This window comes from Neolamprologus multifasciatus, chromosome 14 (assembly GCF_963576455.1).
Source record: "Neolamprologus multifasciatus chromosome 14, fNeoMul1.2, whole genome shotgun sequence".
NCBI classification, from domain to species: domain Eukaryota; kingdom Metazoa; phylum Chordata; class Actinopteri; order Cichliformes; family Cichlidae; genus Neolamprologus; species Neolamprologus multifasciatus.
This window is the reverse complement of record NC_140452.1, coordinates 11,473,481-11,494,509: the sequence shown is the minus strand read 5'-3', so window position 1 is coordinate 11,494,509 and position 21,029 is coordinate 11,473,481. Positions and strand designations below refer to the sequence as shown.

Here is a 21,029-nt window from a genome sequence, read left to right as displayed (position 1 = left end):
TTCCATTTTTGGGGCATTTCAACTTTATCCTGTCATCTACTAGCACAGGCTAGACTCGAGCCTCAGTGCCCCAAGAAGCAGGTATAAACCTGACCTTGCTACATGACGGCTATTTCCTAAGTATCAAATCATTCAATCCCATCTGGAGTACTTCTGAAGAGGCAGCTCATAGTGAAGTGTTTTTGATTTGGCTCACATGATGTGACCATTTCCTTTATCAAAGTGCAGGCTGCTTCAGTTAATCTCAAGGGTGCTCCTTTAGAGAACCCCCACCCACCCACACACACACACCCACACACGCATGCTGCTGCACCCCTGTGACAGTCACCTGTTTTCTGTTTCACACAAATCTTGCGTGGGTAGTGCAGTGTTCATCCTCAGTTGCTGCCGTGTCACTGGGAGAGGGTGTATTCTCCAGAGTAATCCAGATTTACTCCTCCGTAGAGCCCGCACACTGCTGCCTCGATGGCTGTGGAGTTGAAGCACAAAGCTAGTTCCACCATACTCTTCTTCTCTCTTGCACACTACCCCACCCATCTTACATGTTCCTCATCTGTTTCCAGAGGTGAGATTTGGAATCGGGTGGGAGTGTGTCCAATGGCATTAACCCACAGTGGAGGCTGAATCAAAGATTAGAGCAGTGGAGGGACTATGCAGACTGGTGCTGGGTGGGAGGTGATACTGTGGTGAGATGGGGCTTCAGGCGCCTGGGAAGGGTGGACAGCTCTCATCTGGGCCAGCAGGGAAAGAGAAATAATACAGAGATATGGGGCTTGAAATCCAAAAAGGGATAGGCCTAAATCTTATGCTATTGAGATGGAGCTTTGGGGCTAATAAAGGATTCCCTTGAAGAAAGAGTGAGAGCTCGGCAGCCTTCAGAGTTTGTAGTGTCCCTGCTGGCGCCATAGTAGACCAATTTATCATCTGTGTTCCTTTTGAAAGCTGCTGCAGTCATGGAAGAGGCAAATTTTCCTTGATGTCAGTAAAGTTTAGTTAAAAGTTTTACTGACTTGTCAGCGTGTTCGGAAATTTGTCTTTTTAAACTGGCTTTCTAGTGCTGGGTTGAGTTATAGAGATATTGAAGCACTTTAAATTCAAGAGCTCATAAAAGAACAATTATTTGTCAGTGTGACTTTCCTTCCCTTTCCTTTGCTTTGCTTTCCTCTTTGCCCTTGCTGGTATAAATCTGTTTGATGGGGTATTAAGCGACGAAACACTACTCAGAGTATCATAATATGTGGAATGAGTAAATCGTCAATTTGAGGGGAGCACTATACCACACCGATTTCACAGGAAAAAATAATCAGGGTTTTTTTTTTCAGATTCTTGTAGGTCGTTTGACTTTGACTAAATACCTTTAAACATCATAGGAATTCTTAAAATATTAGCGAAATTTGTGAATATTTATCAGTGCCATAGACAGCATTACAGGTAAAAGCATGAAGTACTTTTACTTCCTCTCCTCTGTTTTTTTACAATATTAATGTCAGTCAGTAGTAAAAAAATTACCTTTACATTTGGGTGAACTTTCAAAATGGTAAATACATCAATCTTGAATGTTCTGCTCTTTCTGTCTCAGTGAGTGTATATGTGTGTGTGTGTGTGTGTGTGTGTGTGTGTGCGTGTGCGTGCGTGCGCAAGGTTGAATGAGTCCATCAGTCTTCTTTGCACTGATTAATAAGGGACACGCTGAGAAATATGAGGACTGGGAGGGGCTGGTGTTTGTATGCCAGTGGTACCTGCATGTTATCAGCACATTACACCAAGTAAAAATGCACTGTTTGTTTATACAAGTTACCGCGCTGTTTACTGAGAATCCCTGGGAGATCTGTCAATGATGAGGACCGGTCTAAGTAAGATAAGTGTCAGGAAGGTGATTCAAAATGTTTTAGTTATTTGAAAGCAGGAACAAGTTGCGTCAATACAGAGGATGGTTTTGTGAGCCGACTATTTCCTTGGAGGAATGTAGAGATGGTTGGTGATGAGTAGAGGGGTTTGCGTTTATGAAACAGCATTCAGTGATGGTTTGATTTTCTAATCGAAATGTACCACTCACTTATTTCTCCTGCAAATCGATCCCCGGATATTTGGCTGCTATTACATCAAGATCAGCAATTATTTAATCTGATTTTTTCCCCTTTTCAAAAGTTCATAAATGTCTTTAATGTCTTTGTCTTAATATTTCCCCTGACAGAAAATCCGTATGTATTGATTTACAAATGAGGGGTCAAAGGTCAAAACATTTGAGATGTTAGACCCAGCAAAGATTTAAGATAGTTTGACTGATAACCTTTAAATGACACGAAACTAATTGTGTGTGTTTAATTTAGTCAGTGTTGATGATTAACTGTGCAGTTATTTGAGTACTTATTACCTGTATCAAAGGTGTTCCTCTGTATTACTATAAACTGAGTACACTGCTGATTAGAACCAATGGACTCGAGGAAATTGTGATCCCGATTACCTACTTCTGTGATTCAAAATCAGCAGATGACTTAATAAGGAAAATAATTACAAGTGGCAGCTGCATTTCGAGTTGGGCCTTCTTCAGACCACCTGGCATTGGTTATACCAACACTAATTCCTTAAGGAGCCTAACCTGTCTCCTAACAAGTACTGAAATTAGGACAGTTAGCCTGCACCAGCCAGTTATTTACACTGCACTGAGCCAAGTAGTCATTATTATGCAAATTCATTCAATTGCAAAAGTGGGGAGAGAGTGGTCTTGTGAAGATGAGGAATTGAAGATAATTAGCAAGAAGGCATTTTGTTTGAACCCAGCCACTTCGACTTGGGATGCACTACGAAGATTGGGTGATAAACAAGCAATGAAAACACACAAGGGGAAAGAGAAAAAAGACAACAAGCGCTTTCATCTAAACCCACACAGAGATAAGTCTAAGGAATACTCGGCTGTTGTGTTGCTAAATGTTGCTGGTAGACAGCTTTGGAATTAGCCATCTCCAATCTGATTGTCCCCAGCACTTTAATCTGTAATGCAGATAAATATGGCTCCAAAGTCTTTGGGAGAGTGGCTGCCGATGCCCCGGGTCTGGCCATGTAACAGCGTCTCTCTAAATGGCTTTGACTGGCGATGAAACGAGACTGTGGCAGCAGCACTGATGTGATGTTAGCTCGCTCTCTCTGTTTGTCTGTCTGCCTGCTTGTTGTTCGCTATAGGTATCATTGTTTCCATTCCATTTCACAGCAATCGGCCTTGGTGAGAGAAAGTGCTTTTCTATCCTTGAGCTGTGTCTTTGTCATATCAAGGCCTCTGGCTTGAGCTACAGATTTCTTTTATATAAGCGTAAGAATGTGTGTATGTTTATGCTTATCTAACGTATGTGCCTGTAGTTAGAGCAGTTTAACTTTACAGTACATAGATTTTTAATGTGTGCAAGTGAGTATGTGCAAAAGTGTGTTTGTGAGCACTGAATGGTTAAGAATGCTGATGGATCTATTTTAGGCTAAAGGCTCTCTGTCAAACGAAATTGCATTAGTATGACAACAGACATTCAAGGCTTGTTGAAAGCAGTCACTAGAATAAAGAATCTTTTATCAAATCCAGGCTTGCACATTTTACAAATTGTATGCAAAGACCTTTCTTCTGCTCTTTAATTTTTCAAAACTGACAAAACACATTTTGTGTGGCAATTTCAATCGGCTGTTTTCTCTTTGTGTCTTTTTTGACATATGCATATTTTGGGTACCTACTAACAGTGGCTGGCTTTGATTTAATGAATGTGTCCTCAGCAAAGCAAAAATTTAAGAAAACACATTTATGCACTGTGCAGCTCTGACAGTGTTAGAAGCCGATTCCTTTCAGTTTTAATTGCGTCCTGATAACATAGGTAGAATGATGCTAGGAGTAATTAATCACGCAACTCTTTTGTAAGTACATTTATAACACACACACACACAAGTAGACTCACAGAGATGCACACGCACACACAGGGCTGTGGCAAGGTGATCAATCAACCTACGGCAATGTTCCAAACACACCATCATTCCCTCCATGGCTGCCTTTATCAACAGGCTAATTTGTCTCCCTCTGCACCTCAAACATTATGAGTCCTCACACATTTAGCCCCACACCTTTCCCTTTTATCTTTCTACCCACCACTTAATACAGCAATTAGAGAGCTGTGGAGGTTGCAGCTTCCCATTAACTCATGCCAGCTCAGGGTAGTTGCCACAATCACATACTGTAACCTGTAGCCTGCTGTGACAGCTACAGTGTTCGGAAGACAAGGCAATTGCTACCTCAGCCCAGTTTCCCTCCCTCTACCTCTTCCCTGTCTCTACTTTTCATAACACGTCCCACAGATACTCTTATTACATTATTTCTTGCATACCAGTCTCATCGATCTTCCTGCTTGCAAATCTTCCGTCTCATATGTAGGCTCACTGAGTTGATAAAGCAATCAGCACTACTGTAGCATTAAGTAGGTAAACATATTATCACTGCCGCGCTGTGCTCTCTCTCCTCCCCCTTTTCATTTCCTTATAGTTGCCCACACCTTGCGTCTCTCCCCTTCACTCTTTCCTTGCTCTCGCATACTTTTCTGCTTTCATGTGCTCCCCCTGCTCTTGTTCTGCCCTCATCCTCCAATCTTTCATGTTGATTTCAAAACTGGCAAGTCCACAGATGAAAAGTGGAATGGAGTCAGTTGAAGAGAGCCAATTTCCTCTTCTCTTGTGAAGATTAGCTGAGGCTCATTGGAACGTATGCTTTGTGTTAAAGAGCCTGCCAAATGACAGAACACGGTTGGGGAATTCATAATTATCTTTTTATTACACTGCATGTATAATGACTGCCCCTATTATAAAGCTCAGGACGATGTACACAATTACATTGCCCCAGACAGTTGTGAAACAGGTGCATCTATTGTACATTATAGCTGATGTCTTTTTGATAGCGAAACCATGTATTTTGGCCATTTTCTATATTTGTTTATTTGCGATGCATGGTTTACTGCGAAATGTGATATTTTGCAAATAACATTACGGAGAATCAAACGGCATTGCCTATTAATGTGGTTAACATCGTCATAATATGTGCGCACACTATTGGAGCTTTGGAGGCGAAATGAATGGAATTTCCTTTATCGAAGCAGCAAAGCTGTTTGCAGTATTTACCATATTATCTGAATTATGTGCAATTTTGAGAAACAGTGAGACCTAGTGGTGAATAAAATATGAGGGCTCATAGAGGGTAGAGCATCTGGTATAGATGTAGCCTGAAGGCATTAAGAATGACTGTGGATTACCATACAGTGCTATACCAAAGTGTTGTCTTCATTCCTGGTTTACGTGCAGCTGCTGTATTATTTAAAGGTGGTATGGAAATATGCACATTTTTCCTGACTGAAGGTTTAAAAGGTTTGAGGGATCACAGGAGAAAAAGAGGACCATTTCAAAAGCAGGAGTGTGTCAGCAATACATTAAGAGCTTTTGCAGTCTTTGCACTTGTCACCTATGCATTTTTATTTATTTTTTTGCAAGCAGTTTCAGATTAAATTTCAAGTATTTTTCTTAAAATTGAATTTTTTCCTTAACTCTCGGGTTGGTCCCATTCTTGCAGACCATGAAAATTAAATTGGAAGGAGAATTCCAAGTTTGTAGTAGTGTTTTGCCTGGGAATGTGTATAAATGCAATTGAAGGGATGCTTTGAGTGAATATTTACAAATACCTACACATGGTCTTATCCGTGGTGCCAAATGGTACAGAGTTCAGCAAGGGCTGGGTTTATAGGTTTTTAAATGAGAGTGGATCAGAACAAATGGGTGGTTTGGCTGTAGTATTTCTGTCATCCCACCACAAACAGAAAAACAACGGGACTGCAGGCTTGTGAATAGACTCTGTTATTAACCCCATAAATCACAGGACTGCTGATGGATGCCATATATGAAACAATTCATCAGATTTTCTCGCTCTCTTTCTCATTTGCAGTCTCTCACACACACACATAAGCCCATACACACAAGCACATGTACAAACACGCAAGCTCGAAAAGTACTAAATGTTTCACCTCTTTCCCACAGTGTAGCATGACATTGCATTTTGGTCACGAAGAATGTTTTCTTTTTCTTCTGTTTTTTTTCTTCTGCCAACCTAAACAGGAATGGATGATTCCCTAAAAACTGTTCACATCCTAACTGTCCTAACAACTTGTGTTAGACAAGGTATTTGCTGCTTGGCGAGCAAGAGAAAATATCTCTCCACGAATAATCCCGTTGACTCTTGTGAATTGTGTGAAGGAAAAAAAATAGAGGGTAGATAAGATTATAGGTAATGAAGAGGAATGGATTGAGGCAAAGCAGATGGAAAATGGAAGGAGTCTTAACTCCATGACCAGCAGCTTTGTGATAGTGATTTAAGAGGTCAGAGAAGAAAGATAAAGGCTTGTGCATTATTAATGCTGAAGGGATCTAACTGATGTGACTGCAAGTTTCTGCTGGTGTTCCTGCTGCAGAAAAACGATAATTCATCAAAGTGTGTTATCACTGCCTCGTGCAATAACATGTTTGAATCTGTATCTGCTCTCATTCCTGTTTCTTCATATTGTAAAAATAGAACAAATACCTGCTTTTTTAGCTAGCTGTCACTTTCCCAGGGTGGAAGTATACATGAATTGAACTAAATGCACCAAAATGAATTTTTAAAGTCAGTTCTGCAGGAATTTGACCTCTTTCTCTGTGGAAGTGCTTGAAAAAATATTTCCCTTGGTGTTTGTGAAACTGGAGAATATTTATCTACAAGTGTGGAAAGTTTGTGCAACGCAGGCTGGTGAAACTGCAAACACTGTTACCAGTACACAGTCGGGTCCATGCGCATGTGGCGTTCTCCTAGTTTGTGTCTACTGCCCGTATTTGTACGTGCATGTTTGCGTGCGAGATTGAGTGTAAGCTTGATGTTTGCTGTCGCTCCCAGTGTAGATTGATGGCTTATGGACAGGTAATTTATGACCTCTTTGTGGCAGGCGGAGAGAATGGTGACATGTGACTTTCCCTGCAGAAAAAATAAATGTTGCTGTGGAGCCCACATCACCTTACCCTCACTTGTTTTTGAAAGAACAGATTTTGTTTTTCTGTCTCAAAAGCTCTGTTTTTATGCAGTATACTAATTTCTCTTTCCTAAACCAATAGTTGTTAAAAATTCACCCTCAGTGATTGATAAATACATGAAATATAGCCAATGTTTTTATCCATATGCTGCTGCTAAATGTTTTAAACCATCATATTATAAGACACATGTTGAAACTGAAGAACAAAGAGAACACTACAGGACTTAATCATTATACAAGTTATATTGCAAATAAATAATAATAATGATGATGATGGGGTCAGGGTTGGAACCTTGGTCTTATGTTTGGAGTGGAGGAATGGAACAGGAGAGAAACCAGCTGGGGCTCAGGTGCTAGAGCGGGTCATCTACCAATCGGCAGGTGGATCAAACGACGACTCTTACAGCTCATGTGCCAAATTATCCTTGGGCAAGATAGTGAACCCCGATCTTGTCCCCAGTGCATCCATCAGTGTGTGAAAGAGCGTGGGAATGTTATATGAAAGTGCTTAATTATAGATAAAAGCAACGTGTGTGTGAATGAGATTTGCAGTAGAAAGCGCTCAGAGTGCTCAAAAAGGCGCTATATATGAAGCACTTCATTTAACATTTAATTATAAGCTATGTTTAAGATTGTGACAAATGAGATTTGAACACTATGGCACTGGCACTATGAAATTGATGACCTACAAATAGGAAAATGCATCAAAAATAGTAAACACCGCTAATTTTATTGGTCTCTAAAATCTGACATCAGTAAGTGTTGCCAATACAGTTCATCACTTTACTATTTTTTGCTCTAATTAGAGTTGTGCAAAAGTTGTACTCCACCACTGCTGGCAGATTCTCAATGAGTTAGCTAGTTTAGGGTTACTGCATGTCTCTGATAGCTAGCTAAACTGGACAACTGGCTGAGAAACAGCACAGACTGCCACAGTCAACATAGCCTGAAGGGCCTTACATCTATCACATGAATGTGATAGATGTAAGATTCTTCTAGTTCATCTTATTAAACTAGAAGAATCTGAACTTGTTGTTGTAGCCAGGAGTGATACCAAATCCACAATGCATTATCTGGCAGTTACACGCATGTCCTTTGTCCTCTGCAAGATTGGTTGAAATATTTTCGATTAAATCATTTATTAAAGGCAATCAATACACTCTCAAAATTACACTATAGTCCTGAAACCACACAGTTGGACTCATTGATTAATCATTAGCTGCCTTACATTTCACCACAGTTTTTTCTCTATGCCCATTATTAACCATGCATGTCTGACCCTTACCTCGCTGCTCAGATTCCACCTCTAGCGGTCTTTGTTTTGCCTCTCTCTCAGTAGGGAGCTGGGGACTTTGACATGCCAGCCATCATTTACAGGAATATGGTGTAAAATCGATCTCATGGAGAAGTCTACTGCAATAGTAAATTTGTGAGGGCTGCAGATTAATTTCAAGGTCTTTTTGGGGGAACAATATGGTCTGTCTGAAATGGGGAGAACACATGAAGGTATGATATCATATTGTAATTTATCATGTGGCTATATTCTCTGTTGCCTGCGCGTCTGTGCCAGAGGTTTATTGAAAAGACAAGACAGTTTCATTTGAGCTGAAATAAACATCAAATGGTGGCCCAGCTCAATCAATCGCTTTGTCCGTCCAAGTAATTCTTCCCCAGAGATGAAGGCTGTAGTGAGAGGAGCAAGAGCAGGAAGTAGAATGGCAGAGAGGGAGAGAAATGTGTGAGCAGAGGTTGCCTGATGGATGGGGAAGTTATTACACCATGGGGAGGACGTGTCATTTATTGCCAGTTGCCTGTCTCTTGTTGCCTCTTGTTTCTTTTATGGCAGTGATTACAGAGCGGATGCATGGACAAACAGCTCCCCCAGAGATCCCCATCAGCCATATAAAACACATGCAGACAGAAACACAAGCAAACTGGATTCTAACCTTCCACAGCAAGCCGGTGCACCGCCAGGACAGACAGGGCATGCTGTGGGTAAGAGTTAAATTAGCGAGGTCTACTACAGGATGTGTCTGTCCCTGATATGATGTCTTGCTAAAGCCAGAGTCCAACAGACCTTGAACAACTTCTTTTGTTTCTCGCTACCAGGAACTGTAAACAAATACAAAATCTACTGCACACAGAAGCCGTTAGTGTGTCTGCGTAAGACCGTGGCTCATCCCCAGATCAGTCGAGCAAAATGTCTGTGGTAGAGCTGGAAAAACACAATCACAAAAACAACTGTCTGAAGAATGTAGCTGAAGGAAATGAGTATTTATTTTGTTGCATTTTTTCTTTTTTATGGGTAAATTTTAATCTGAATAAAAATGCAGACCAGGCCAGCCTTAAAAAAATATAATTGTATTTGCCCAGAATTAAAGAAACTGATAATAGACTGTATTGTTGAATACCACATTGTCTATTTAAAGGCGATCTCTGAGATATGAATTGCCTCCTTCTTTACACTTTACATTTTCATTATACAGAATTTGCAAACTCCTACCCATAAAAAAAGACTTAAGTCGCTGCTCGGGAGATTTGTGCCCATGTTCATTGTCTCCTAATCACTCAGCTATCAAGCCAGCCCCACTGCTCCAACTTTTTTATCCAAGGACAGTGGCAATTTAGTGGTGCCTGTTCCTGACACTGTGCCAAGCCATGCTCTTCTTTGTTGTCCTATTTTTCATAACGCTACTTTCTTCCAGGGCTAAACAATAACAGAAGGGAGGGCCTTTAATAAGCCTCCATCTCAGCACTGTGGAGCTCAGGGGCGTGTGGCAACAGTAACTGTGTATTTATTATTGATGGCTGGCACCTTGGCCCTATGTTTGCAGTGGAGGAACGGAACAGGAGAGAAACCAGGTCATCTACTGCGCTATGGAGAAAGTGCCGGAGGCCCAGCTGACTCACCCAACCAACATTATTGCATTATTATTGCATTTCTTTCATTACTGCTATCACCTGCTTTTTCAGTACCTCTGGCTTGGAGTCACAGTTCCCAAAGAGTTTTCCTCATGGCCTTACGGAGAGTCACTTCTCACAAATTTACCTGTTCTGTTACACACACAGATGCTTTACTGTTTCTCTCAATCCTCCCAATCTTAACAGCCCCCTTTCTCTCGTCCGGTGTGTGAAGTGTTTTTCACATCTTTGAAGAAAAGTAATACGATTAGCCTTTGAAAAAACATCACTTCATTCAATGTTGTTGAGTTGCTGCAAGGGATAATTTGCTGGACCAAAAATGTTTTGCTACAAATATTTAAACAATCTTTTACTCTAGGGTAATATTTTAGCCTAGTAGATGGTTATTTCCCATTTAATAGCCTGGTTTTACACATGCATTTGTGTTATGGGATGCAATTAGGATGGACAGAATGTTGTTGTTCAGAATTATGTTTTGAGGTCAAAAGCACAGTAAACACCTCAGATATATCACATTGACCCCCAGTGTGTGTTTTTTTTTTTTTTTTTTTTTAGAGGGGTGCATTAATTTGTGCTGCCGAAATTATACTGCACTACATGTAACACCCACATGTTTAAAGTGAAGTAATTATAATTTGTGGGTTGAGTAGAATGATCACAGAGTTTGTAAACATTGATGCAGAGCATTTGTATCCTAGTCATATTGCTCTTTCTGTCTCCAAGAAGGCAACTGTGGGTGTTTGATCTCATTAATGTGGCGATTAAGTGTTCATTGTCTCATATTTCTCTACTAGAAAAGATTCTACTCTCTTTATGTGGCTGTGAATTGTAAATGTAATGGGACTAAATGATACTATCACGTCCTGCATGAGCCATTACTGTTTCAGGGTAAATGTGTTTCCCAGAATTAGCAGTAGGTCGGCCCATTGTGTTATCACACATAGTGATCACGGGGATGAATGCCTCACTGAAATGTTTCCTATTCAAATGGTTAAAATACACAATTAAAAGTGCATAACTGCAACTTTATTCAGTAAAATGTTCCTGTCTGATTTCAGTCACTGATCCATTTGATTGGGCTGATACAACCATGACACAACTAGAGATGGACCGATCCGATATTACGTATCGGGATCGGATAACGGAGAGAAATAAAAAATGTAATCCGATCCTTTAAATATCACAAAAGCACCTCAGAAAACTTGCGACATGGCGTAACTCAGCTCATAACCGTAGCACGTCGGAGCAGTATGTGTCACGTGATAGAGCGGCTGTGGCGTACAAGACCTGTTGGCGGTCTGGTTCAGCATTTGGAGCCTCGCTACCAACCCGGCATTTCATCTCCAAGAAAGGTATCCCAGAGAGACGTAAAGCAAGTGTGCAAGTTCATCTCAGAATGTTTGTAAAGCATTCCCACGTTATGTTTAACAACCGATATATGGAGCGACTGCCACTCTCTCCCTCCCTCTCCTGCTGCTACTTCAATCATGAAAATGATTAATGATAAGCTGATCGGCTTTTCTGTCGCTAGTCCGTCTCTCTTGTTTATTTATCGCCCACTTTGCACCAGAAAGAGGAAACCAGCGGCTGAACAACAGCAGCACGTTTAAGCTTGATAAGCTGCTGTTAGAATTTATTTAATATTACTTTCTACACCAGGATCCTTTTCTACGTAGCTGATGGCTGCTAACTGTGCAGGGCAAAGTTTTGCCAGCGGGCCAGGTAGGGGATTAACAGGGAAAAGGGGGTGGGGTGGGGGGTGGTACAAAGAAACACTTTTCTTTCTTGTTCTCGTTTAAAACGTCTAGCTGTTAATAAATAATTATCTGAATCTTACAACCAAAGTTTTAATCTGATGTAAAATGTATAGAAGTCCATTACTGTAAACTATTATGTCTAATACATCCTAGTAAGCTATAGTACTTTTGGGAAGATATAATCAGTGCAATCTGCAACTCTGTTGAAGAAAGATTTCTGTGCATTTTTTTTCACACGTGCATTAAATTAAAGTTGATTACGTTGATTAAGCATCATGAGGAAGAGGGTGGTTCCCTTTTTTTTTGTTTTTTGTTTTTTTGCTGGGAGTTGGCAACCCTATTAGTTAAGTTGTTTAATATTTCTGCTAAGTACTCTTTAAAAAACCAGAATAGGAAGGATGGTGCAGGTTTAAGTTTATTAGGTTGATGAGTGTTGCTGAACTATGAAACATTTTGGGCGCAGTGTATTTTTTGAATACAGGTATAGCAGAATAGCTTTAGTGTTTGTTTTTTTAAAAAAAAAACTTGACTATGAACTTATACACAATGCAGCAAGATATTAAAAATTACACTATATCGGATTCATATCGGCAGATATCCAAATTTATGATATCGGTATCTCTATCGGACATAAAAAAGTGGTATCGTGCCATCTCTAGACAAAGACATTGCCAGCTGCCTTACACAAGATGGTAAGCTGTGTTTCAGGATAGCATGAAAATAATGCTTTGACTGCTGTTGGATGTTGAGCTAAAACTTCACCAATGTCACCTTGAATTATTTGAACACATCTAGGTTTGGTCTTTTAGGTGTTTCTCTGAACTGGAAGCCTTTCCTTTTGGTATAGAAAGATATGACAGTTTCCGTTCTGGTGGCCTCCATGGTTTGTTTAAACCATCACCTGTTGGATTTATGTCATACAATATTATGGAATTTTGATCTTTGTTAAATTCGCAATTATATATTAAATTAGAGCTTTTTAAAGTTTATAATTACGCTGTGTTGTAGGGTAACACTGGAAGTAGTTTTGTTGCTTTTCCACTGAGCACGGCGATGTAATCTATACCTCAACAAATTATGTTCATGCTACTCACAGCCACTCACTGTGTATGGCATATTTATTACATTTATTTAACCTGGATGTTCTATTGATTTCAAATCTCTTTTACTAGGGAGAACTGGTCAGGAGAGCAGCTGTAGAAACTCAAAACATCTAAGAAATCCAAAAAATCCAACATGGTTGGAAATGGAAAGAAATTCTGTGCTTAAAACAGAACATTGATACTGAAGATGTGTTCTGTTTTAAAACACCAGCACTCCAGACGACTTTGTGTATTGTACATCAAACAAATAAATAGATTAAAGCATTTATTTTTAATCTAGCATAGAGTGATTTTCCAAAGTATTTCTTTCTTATTTTGTTAGTAAAATTTGCAAACATAGAGTTTAGAATTGAAAGAAAAGATTAGATCTGTTTTCTAGATTTATGATTGATTGGTGGATTGAAAGGAAGTTCAGCAATTCATCACCATCACATATATTTATTTTGATGGATTTAAAAAACACATGTTTTCAAACATGTACTGAATATCTTCACAATTTGAAAAAAAATGTATTGCTGGGAATCGTGGGATATTCGCTATTTTCTGATATTTCATGGACTATTATTTTTTACTATACCCTAGTTGTGCTCATGTAGTGGCCGCTTTCTTTTATTTATTCTTATACTGCGTGTGTTGTGTGTGTATGTGTGTGCATGCTCTGTCTGACAAACCATCGCTGGCCTTGTTTAATGGAAGGGTCACTAGAGGTCATTCAGGGCCAGAGCCGACCACGGGCCACGCATTCCTTGGGTCACTCATAATTACCCGGCTTGTAGCCTGGGGGGGCACCATAAAAATGAGATAGGCCATCTCAATCTCCACTCTTCTTGGCCAAGCTTTTTCCTGCACTAGTTTTAAATGTGTTCAGCGACCCCCAGCAAAATACTTCCATAAACCACAGTGAAGTGTCCCTGGGTTGTCAGTCGTGTTTTTTTGTTTACTTTTTTTTCCCATCAGATATGATGTAGGAAGTTATATGAGCACATTAGCCCAGACCTTTAATGTTTTTATGGACCACCTCTGAAAATTGTTTGTTTCAGTAGTTGTGTTTTCCTCATTACACAAGTATAAAATATTTCATCCTTATTAGAAACCTGCATAGCTCACTAATAATTGATAGCATGAAGGCAGGGTTCCATCAGAGGAATAGCAATGAGCATTATCTCTTACACCTTTTATGGGGAAGTAAGTGCTCAGGAGTTGTCTTGTTTTGCATTTGATCATTAAGGCTATCATGAGCTCTGCACAACAGATAGGGCGGGGTTTTTATGGTTTTCATTTATAGCACTCAAACTAAAGGATCTAGTACATTAAATTGGGTAGACAAATAGCTACAACACGTAGATGCAGAGTGTAACTATGTGTTTTACATGTCAGGATATGTAACTGAAGTTGAAATTAATGTCTTTGTTGGTGGTTGGTGGTTGGTGGGGCGGCCATGGCTCAGGGGGTTGGGAAGCGCATCTGTAACCGGAAGGTCGCCGGTTTGTTCCCCGGGCTCTCTGTCCTGGTCGTTGTGTCCTTGGGCAAGACACTTCACCTACTGCCTACTGGTGTTGGCCAGAAGGGCCGATGGCACGATATGGCAGCCTCGCTTCTGTCAGCCTGCCCCAGGGCAGCTGTGGCTACAACGGTAGCTTGCCTCCACCCGTGTGTGAATGCGAGAGTGAATGAATAGTGGCATTGTAAAGCGCTTTGGGTGCCTTGAAAAGCGCTATATAAATCCAATCCATTATTATTATTATTATTATTTGGGGCAGTGAGGCTCCAGAATAATGGTTGACTAATCCACATCCTCAACTTTACATATTTCATGGAACTATAGTTGATTTTTTCCTCAAGTACATCATTTTCTTTTCAAATCTTCAGCTCTTTGTTGTCTCGTTCTGACTTGTTCCCCAAATGTCATTTTCAGCGTGTCTTGTATGCTCATCATTCATCTTCAGGCTCCCATAAAATTGAGACAGTGATTTCTTTTATGGCTATTATTAGGGATGGTGTCTGTCTTCAGAAGCCTGCACAAAAGTGTGAGTGGTCCCTTGTGCACTGTTTCATATCAAGGTTAACTTGTAGTGATTAGAATAAGGAGATGAGTAGTTGCCATGGGGATGAAGGAAATGGTGGTGGAGAGGATGATAAGCCTAGAGTGTCTCAAGTCTGTTGTTTGTGTTGCACTGCAAACAAAGCTAATCTAAGCATTGTTCATATGTATCATATGTATTTTTTTCTCCTTTTGCAGTATGGTGTGATGATGTAAGATTCCTCTTACATGATTATTACTACAGTTGAACTGTAGTCTAATATTGTAATTACTTACTGGAATACAGCATTTTATTTTTTACTTTTTTATACCTACAGATGATGGAATGTATTCACTTATGTATTTCTTTATTTCAGGTTTAGAGAGATAATTGTAATTATTATGAGGGATAATGAGTAATCAAATGTTATTTTATATTATAAATGTTTGCATTCAGCGATTGTACAAGCAAGATAATTAAGTACTTTTATTCATTTTTGCAGTGACACTGTCATTTTGTCTTATGAATCCAACACACACTTTTTCTTTGCTGTAGTCCACTTTTGCACCTCCCTAAAAACAAAAACAAAACCCACTCACAGATCTCCTGCTTTGTAGGCGTTGCCCAGCAGGGATCATTATTTGCCAGTGTAAGACAAAAACATTAAAAAACACCCCCAAGTCATTTAGTTATTTGGTTTTCAGTTAAGCCCTAAGAAAATCAGATGTTTCAAAGAAAATGTTAGAACAAAGATCAATAAATGCATAATGCTTCTAAAACTGAGCAATCTGAATTGTAAACAGTCATCATCTCAGTATTTATTATAATATTTGTGATCATGATTTTGGCTATAATCATAATCAAAGCTAGTTGTAATATTTTCCATTAACCGATGAGTTTTGGTTGGCCGTCTGAACTGTTGCTTTGGGAATTCTGGCATCTGTCTTTGAAAAATATGCATCCACAAATAGTATTCATGTGATATTAAACAATTTTCTCTAACATAACCTCTTAAACAGCACTTTGTTTACAGTAGTGCCAACAATGTCAACAATCTAGGCTCCATCTTGGATGGAAAATTTCTGTTCTTTGACATATTTTTTAGTAACTCTTTAAGGCTCTTTATAGAAAATCCCCTTGAAATCATAATCCCAAATTATGTAAAACCCTAATCTCAATCTGTTGTTATCAACTGGGTCATCTTCAGTCATTACAAAAATGGTGTCTTTAGTGAAGGAAATTCTCAAAGTTGTGTTCATTTTGTTACAAAGACTGTATAATTGGTGATTTTGACCATTTCTATAGCTCCATGGCACCCGCTTCTTCTATGGAGTTAAGCCAAAATCCTATTCAGTGTATGTTTCCCTTGGCAGCGCCTTGAACATTCAATCTATAATCCTTGGAGGAAAGGGCTAATGCCCCATGATCGCCCCCGTGAGAGGTACTATCCTCACATCCCTAATGCAGAGCTTCTTCTCCCTGCTGCCGTCCCCAACAACACAATAATTAATGAGCTCGAACAGCCTATCACTGGACAAACCTCCCTGCCCAATCTCAATTATCCACATCATGCAATGATAATTTGACTTACGTAGGTGCTAATTTCATATAAGTTAAAAGGCAATTAGGAAAATGTGTCTTTTTGACAGGCAGAGGGATTAAGGCTAAGCTGTGATGCCACCAGTCTTCAGAGGCTTCAGGCTTATACTGGGTATGGAGGCCTCTGCTTGGCAACAACATTATCGGTCATCACATTAATAACCCCATATTTCACATCTCCATTTGATGTGCTACATTTAATTAAAGTGTGAGGTTGTGTGACGAATTAATGCCTAATTGGAAAGCACCTCTTGAACAATCTCTTTGCCCTACACCAGATGTGGTTAGTTATGTGGTGAGATAAGTTGCCTTTTCTTGTGTCCAAGGCTAAAATAAATAAAACTGGACACATTTTGTGGACGCACATCTTTCTTTCGATACATTACTACAGTATGTCACCTGCAGAACTATGCATTTCAGAAACAAGGCGTCTTCAGTGATGCAGTTTGACACAGCAGTGTTTGTGTGTAGGATAGAAGGTCGTTGCATACAAGAGTATCAACTACACAGGTAAAACTCACCTGCCAGCTAAAATTAAGGGTAAAAGCTCTGAAAATGTGGACAACTGGACCCAATCTCCGGTTTAGAAACCTCAAACATCTGCTATTCCACATTATAGTCATAGTTTGAATCTCATAAAAATGTAAATCTGCCATAAGGTGCAGGAGAGTGCTTAGAAAATGATTTATAAATACCTCTGACATACTGTGTATTTTCTATGCATATATTTCTCTCTTTGAAAGCTGGTGGATGGGAATTTGAGCTAATCTGACATTTCATATACCTCAGACTATTTTGGGAGATACTTAAAGATAGAGGTTTTCTCTCCTACCTCAGCATTCCCTGAGCGTAGAAATGATGATTATTGTGGATTTGCATAGAAGTGTTGTTAACGAGTTTACTCATACCGTTTAGAGCCTAAAAAGCAATTTTCACCTAGGCAGTAACCATGCAGGATATTGAAGTATGATATATGCTCTGTTCCTTGGTTCTGCTTATTCCTGAGGACATTTTGACTGTTGTTTAACTTGCTGTTCTCTCTTTAGATCGGGTTTTCTGGGCCAGATTGTTTGTCTTTTGCGTGTTCTGCTCTAAAGGAGACCTAACAAATTGAATTTGTTTAATAGTGGCAGACAAACTAACTCCCATTACAAACAGGTTAGCCCCATTTACCCTTTTCCTTGTTTCAAATTAAAGCATCAATGTTACACTTGAGCTTGTCAGTCCACTGGACTCCCTCCTGCTGCACATCAGGCAAGTTTTTATTTTTTCATTGTGTAGCTGTTTATCTCCACTAGATATTATGTTCTCGTGCCTGCATGTTTTTCATCATTTGTACCTCACGCTGTAGTAATGACTCTCAGGAACTTGATTAATGCGAGTATTGATTTCATTGTCAAATGCATGGACTCCAGTGTAGAATTAATCAAAATACTGTTGCATATAATTAAATTGTCTGTTTATATTTAATGGCTCTACATAATTATAAATTATTAAAACTGACAGTGGTATTTTTAACACAGGATAATGATGCTGTCTGTTAATATGTTTATTATGTTAGAAATGAAGGCAAAGGTTCATCCAAATTCAAGCACATGGTCTCATTTCAGGTGTACAGTACTACAAGGAGCATTCTACGCCACATGAATGTAATAAAAATGGCTGGTAGGACAATGAAAGATCAGTACTGAAAATGCGTATGTTAAAAAAGACCTTTATTATTGAAATGCATCTTCTTCAGTAATTATTTCAGGTGGCCTCATGTGGATATCTGTATATAACTGTCCTTTTCGTAACTGGCATTTAAAATACAAGCACTTAAACTGTTTTGACGAAGAGGGGAGGTCACTGGGACTGGATTGAAGCTTAATGTGACATTTCTTTCTTGTATATTAACAAAAAATGTTTCATTAAGACCACAATCTTTAAGAATGTTGAAAAGTAATCAAACCTGAACTGTTAAATAAAAGATAACGGAAACATCCTCAATTTTTAGAGTCAGTTGTGCTTTTTATCTCTAATCGAGTCAATGATCCACTTTCCTATTCCTGGTAGTATTTTCTGCTCTTACTACTCTCTCCGTTGTCCATCATCCCTACTATAGCTATAAAAAAAATCCTACACATACCCACCCCCACACATACAGACACCATTTTTGGGTAGTGGGATTATGGACTGTGTCCCAATGCATCCATATTTCAGGGTTGTATCTCTAGTGTCACTCTACATCTTGTCTGTGGAAGCAACAAGAAGGATTCAGCTTGTGTTTAAGCATGTTTATGTTGCTGACCCAGTTACTGGATTCTTGCAGCGTTAGATATGTGGGCAGGGTGGGGCAGAATGTAGACATCATTTATTTCAGTTTAGCTTTGCATTGTAATAGAGATTTACACATTCACACATGAGCACAAATGAACGACAATACACAGGCATTCAGTGGTGCACACACACACACACACCTCTCTAAATTATATGTGACGAGCGCTCAATCACTTGACCAATCCTTGAACTTTATGTGATTCTCATAAATGGCATTAGAAAAAGGCACAAGCATAGAGCTTCTTCAGATGCTTTAGAGTAGCTACATTGTAAAAATACAAATTAGCTCCCAGTGGATGGGTAATGGAATACCTACGCTGAGCAGAGAAAGTGGTTAGATAACCAGGGGGACACAAAACCATGTGGAATGCTTTAGAGTTTCATTTAAAATCCAAGGTATTCAATAATGTAGAGAGAACTTTGAAAGCTCAGCCGAGTATTCAAGCACAGAGGATGTCAACAGTGTTGGGAAAGTTAAAGGTACAGCTCGTTCTGAGCAGCGACTGCGGTGGGTGTGTGAGCCTGTGTGTGACGAAGATGCAGACGCAGCGCAGAGTGTGTGGGAGCAGGGATGCTGTTATGATATGGTGAAATGACATGAAAACAACAATCTGGTATATTTTCATGTTCAAGTTTTTGGGCATTTCTGTTGCACTGCCTACAGTCAGGTTAAAACTGAACTTTGTGATGTCATGTTTACCAGAATTACTGCAAGACGTCAGCCTGTTATTTGAACATTCAACACATGAAGTAATACAGAGCTCTTATTGAGTCACCACTCTTCATTATTCCCCTTCTCATATTTTTTGATACTCTCACACTTTACATCATGTTTGTATCAGAAGATGATGTGAAATCTGTTTACAGTTCTTGTTGTCCATTACAATATACACTTACCAGCCACTTTGTTAGGTACACCTGTCTATAATCATTCCTGTACCACGGTGTGCCCATATTCTGATGGCCGCTTCCAGCAAGATAACAGAGCATGTCACAAAACTCAAATCATCCCAAACTTGTTTTGAAGTGGCCAGTGAGTGCCTCACTTTGCATTACCTACCCCGCTGGGTTTATAATATCAACTCATGCACATCTTTTGTGTACTTAGTAAAGGTCAAACCACCATAATTATCTTGCAGCAATTAGGGGAGAATCAATCAATCAAGGCTTTATTCGCCACGTGCAGGTTGCCCTGCAGTGAAATAGGACCCCCCCCCCCCCCCCCCCCCCCCCCCCGACCTTACACACACAACACAGACATCACATGGGGATACAGGTCGGAGATCGGTAGCGTTACAGAAAAAAACACTGAAATGGGAATGTACACTACAATGGGAAAGTACAAGATGAAAAAAACAGGACAGCATGAGAACAGGAAACAAAAAAACTCCTCTGCACAAAAAAGCACATAAACACACACACAGCACAACAGTATGGAACACGTGACAAGCCACAGGGTCGGGTGGGGCGTGAGGAGTAATCCGACGCAAACACAGCAGCCATCCTGCCCAGCGCTACCATTCCAGCGCGGGCTCAGACCCGCCGTGTTCCCAGGAGGGAACAAGCATCGAAGGCGTTTGGAAAGGGAGGGGGGATGAGTGTGTGCATATCAGTGTATATGTATGTGTGTGCGTGTCCAGAGTTCAGCTGAGACAGTGTCCTTCGCCCTGCTAGGCTAAGTAAACAGTCTTCCAGCCAACCCAGGTGGCCTTGCATGGAATGGGAAGGAACAGACTAAACACAGTCGTTATCAGGGTGTTTTTGTATCCACATGAAGTGATGGTGCTTTTTACTTTAGTGCGAACAGCTCATATGAATTTCAAAGCAGTTCTACAGTTCAACACTGGTCTCTCAATCTCCCGTTGGAGAGCCGCGAGCTTCGCCATACTTGCGTTCTGTGATGTTGTCATTCTTGTGCTCAAAGAGCCAATTTCTGAGAACTCACGGCAGTGTGCCTCCCCGAGATGTCATCCAATTTGTGCTCAGAGATGTTATTCCAAGCGAGCCCTTCCGAGATGTAATCCAGTTTGCACTCAGAGATCTTATTCTGAGTATTCACGGCAGCCGTAAGCCTTTCCAAGATCTTATCCGTGCTGACTCAATGAGCCCATTTTGAGAAACTCACGCCTCTTCCCAAGTAGGTAGATATCTTCAGCACTCAGGCTCACCCAAGCCCAAACTTCTCGTTGAGAAAGGGGTGTCAATTGCATTTAGGGACCAGTTGATCAAATCCATAATTCC

General features: G+C 40.0%; 1 protein-coding gene and 1 long non-coding RNA gene across 9 annotated transcripts in view; both read left to right on the top strand.

The window, feature by feature from the left end:
• LOC146503609 (roundabout homolog 2-like) overlaps positions 1-21,029 on the top strand; it is a 312,156-nt gene that overhangs the window by 79,625 nt on the left and 211,502 nt on the right. The gene's annotated exons all lie outside the window — the stretch shown is intronic.
• The window catches only part of LOC146503610 (uncharacterized), a 48,498-nt gene extending 27,469 nt beyond the window's left edge, over positions 1-21,029 (top strand). Inside the window, exon 2 of the long non-coding RNA XR_014877870.1 lies at positions 1-21,029. This exon is cut by the window's left edge and continues 19,803 nt beyond it. This is a non-coding gene — a long non-coding RNA (uncharacterized LOC146503610).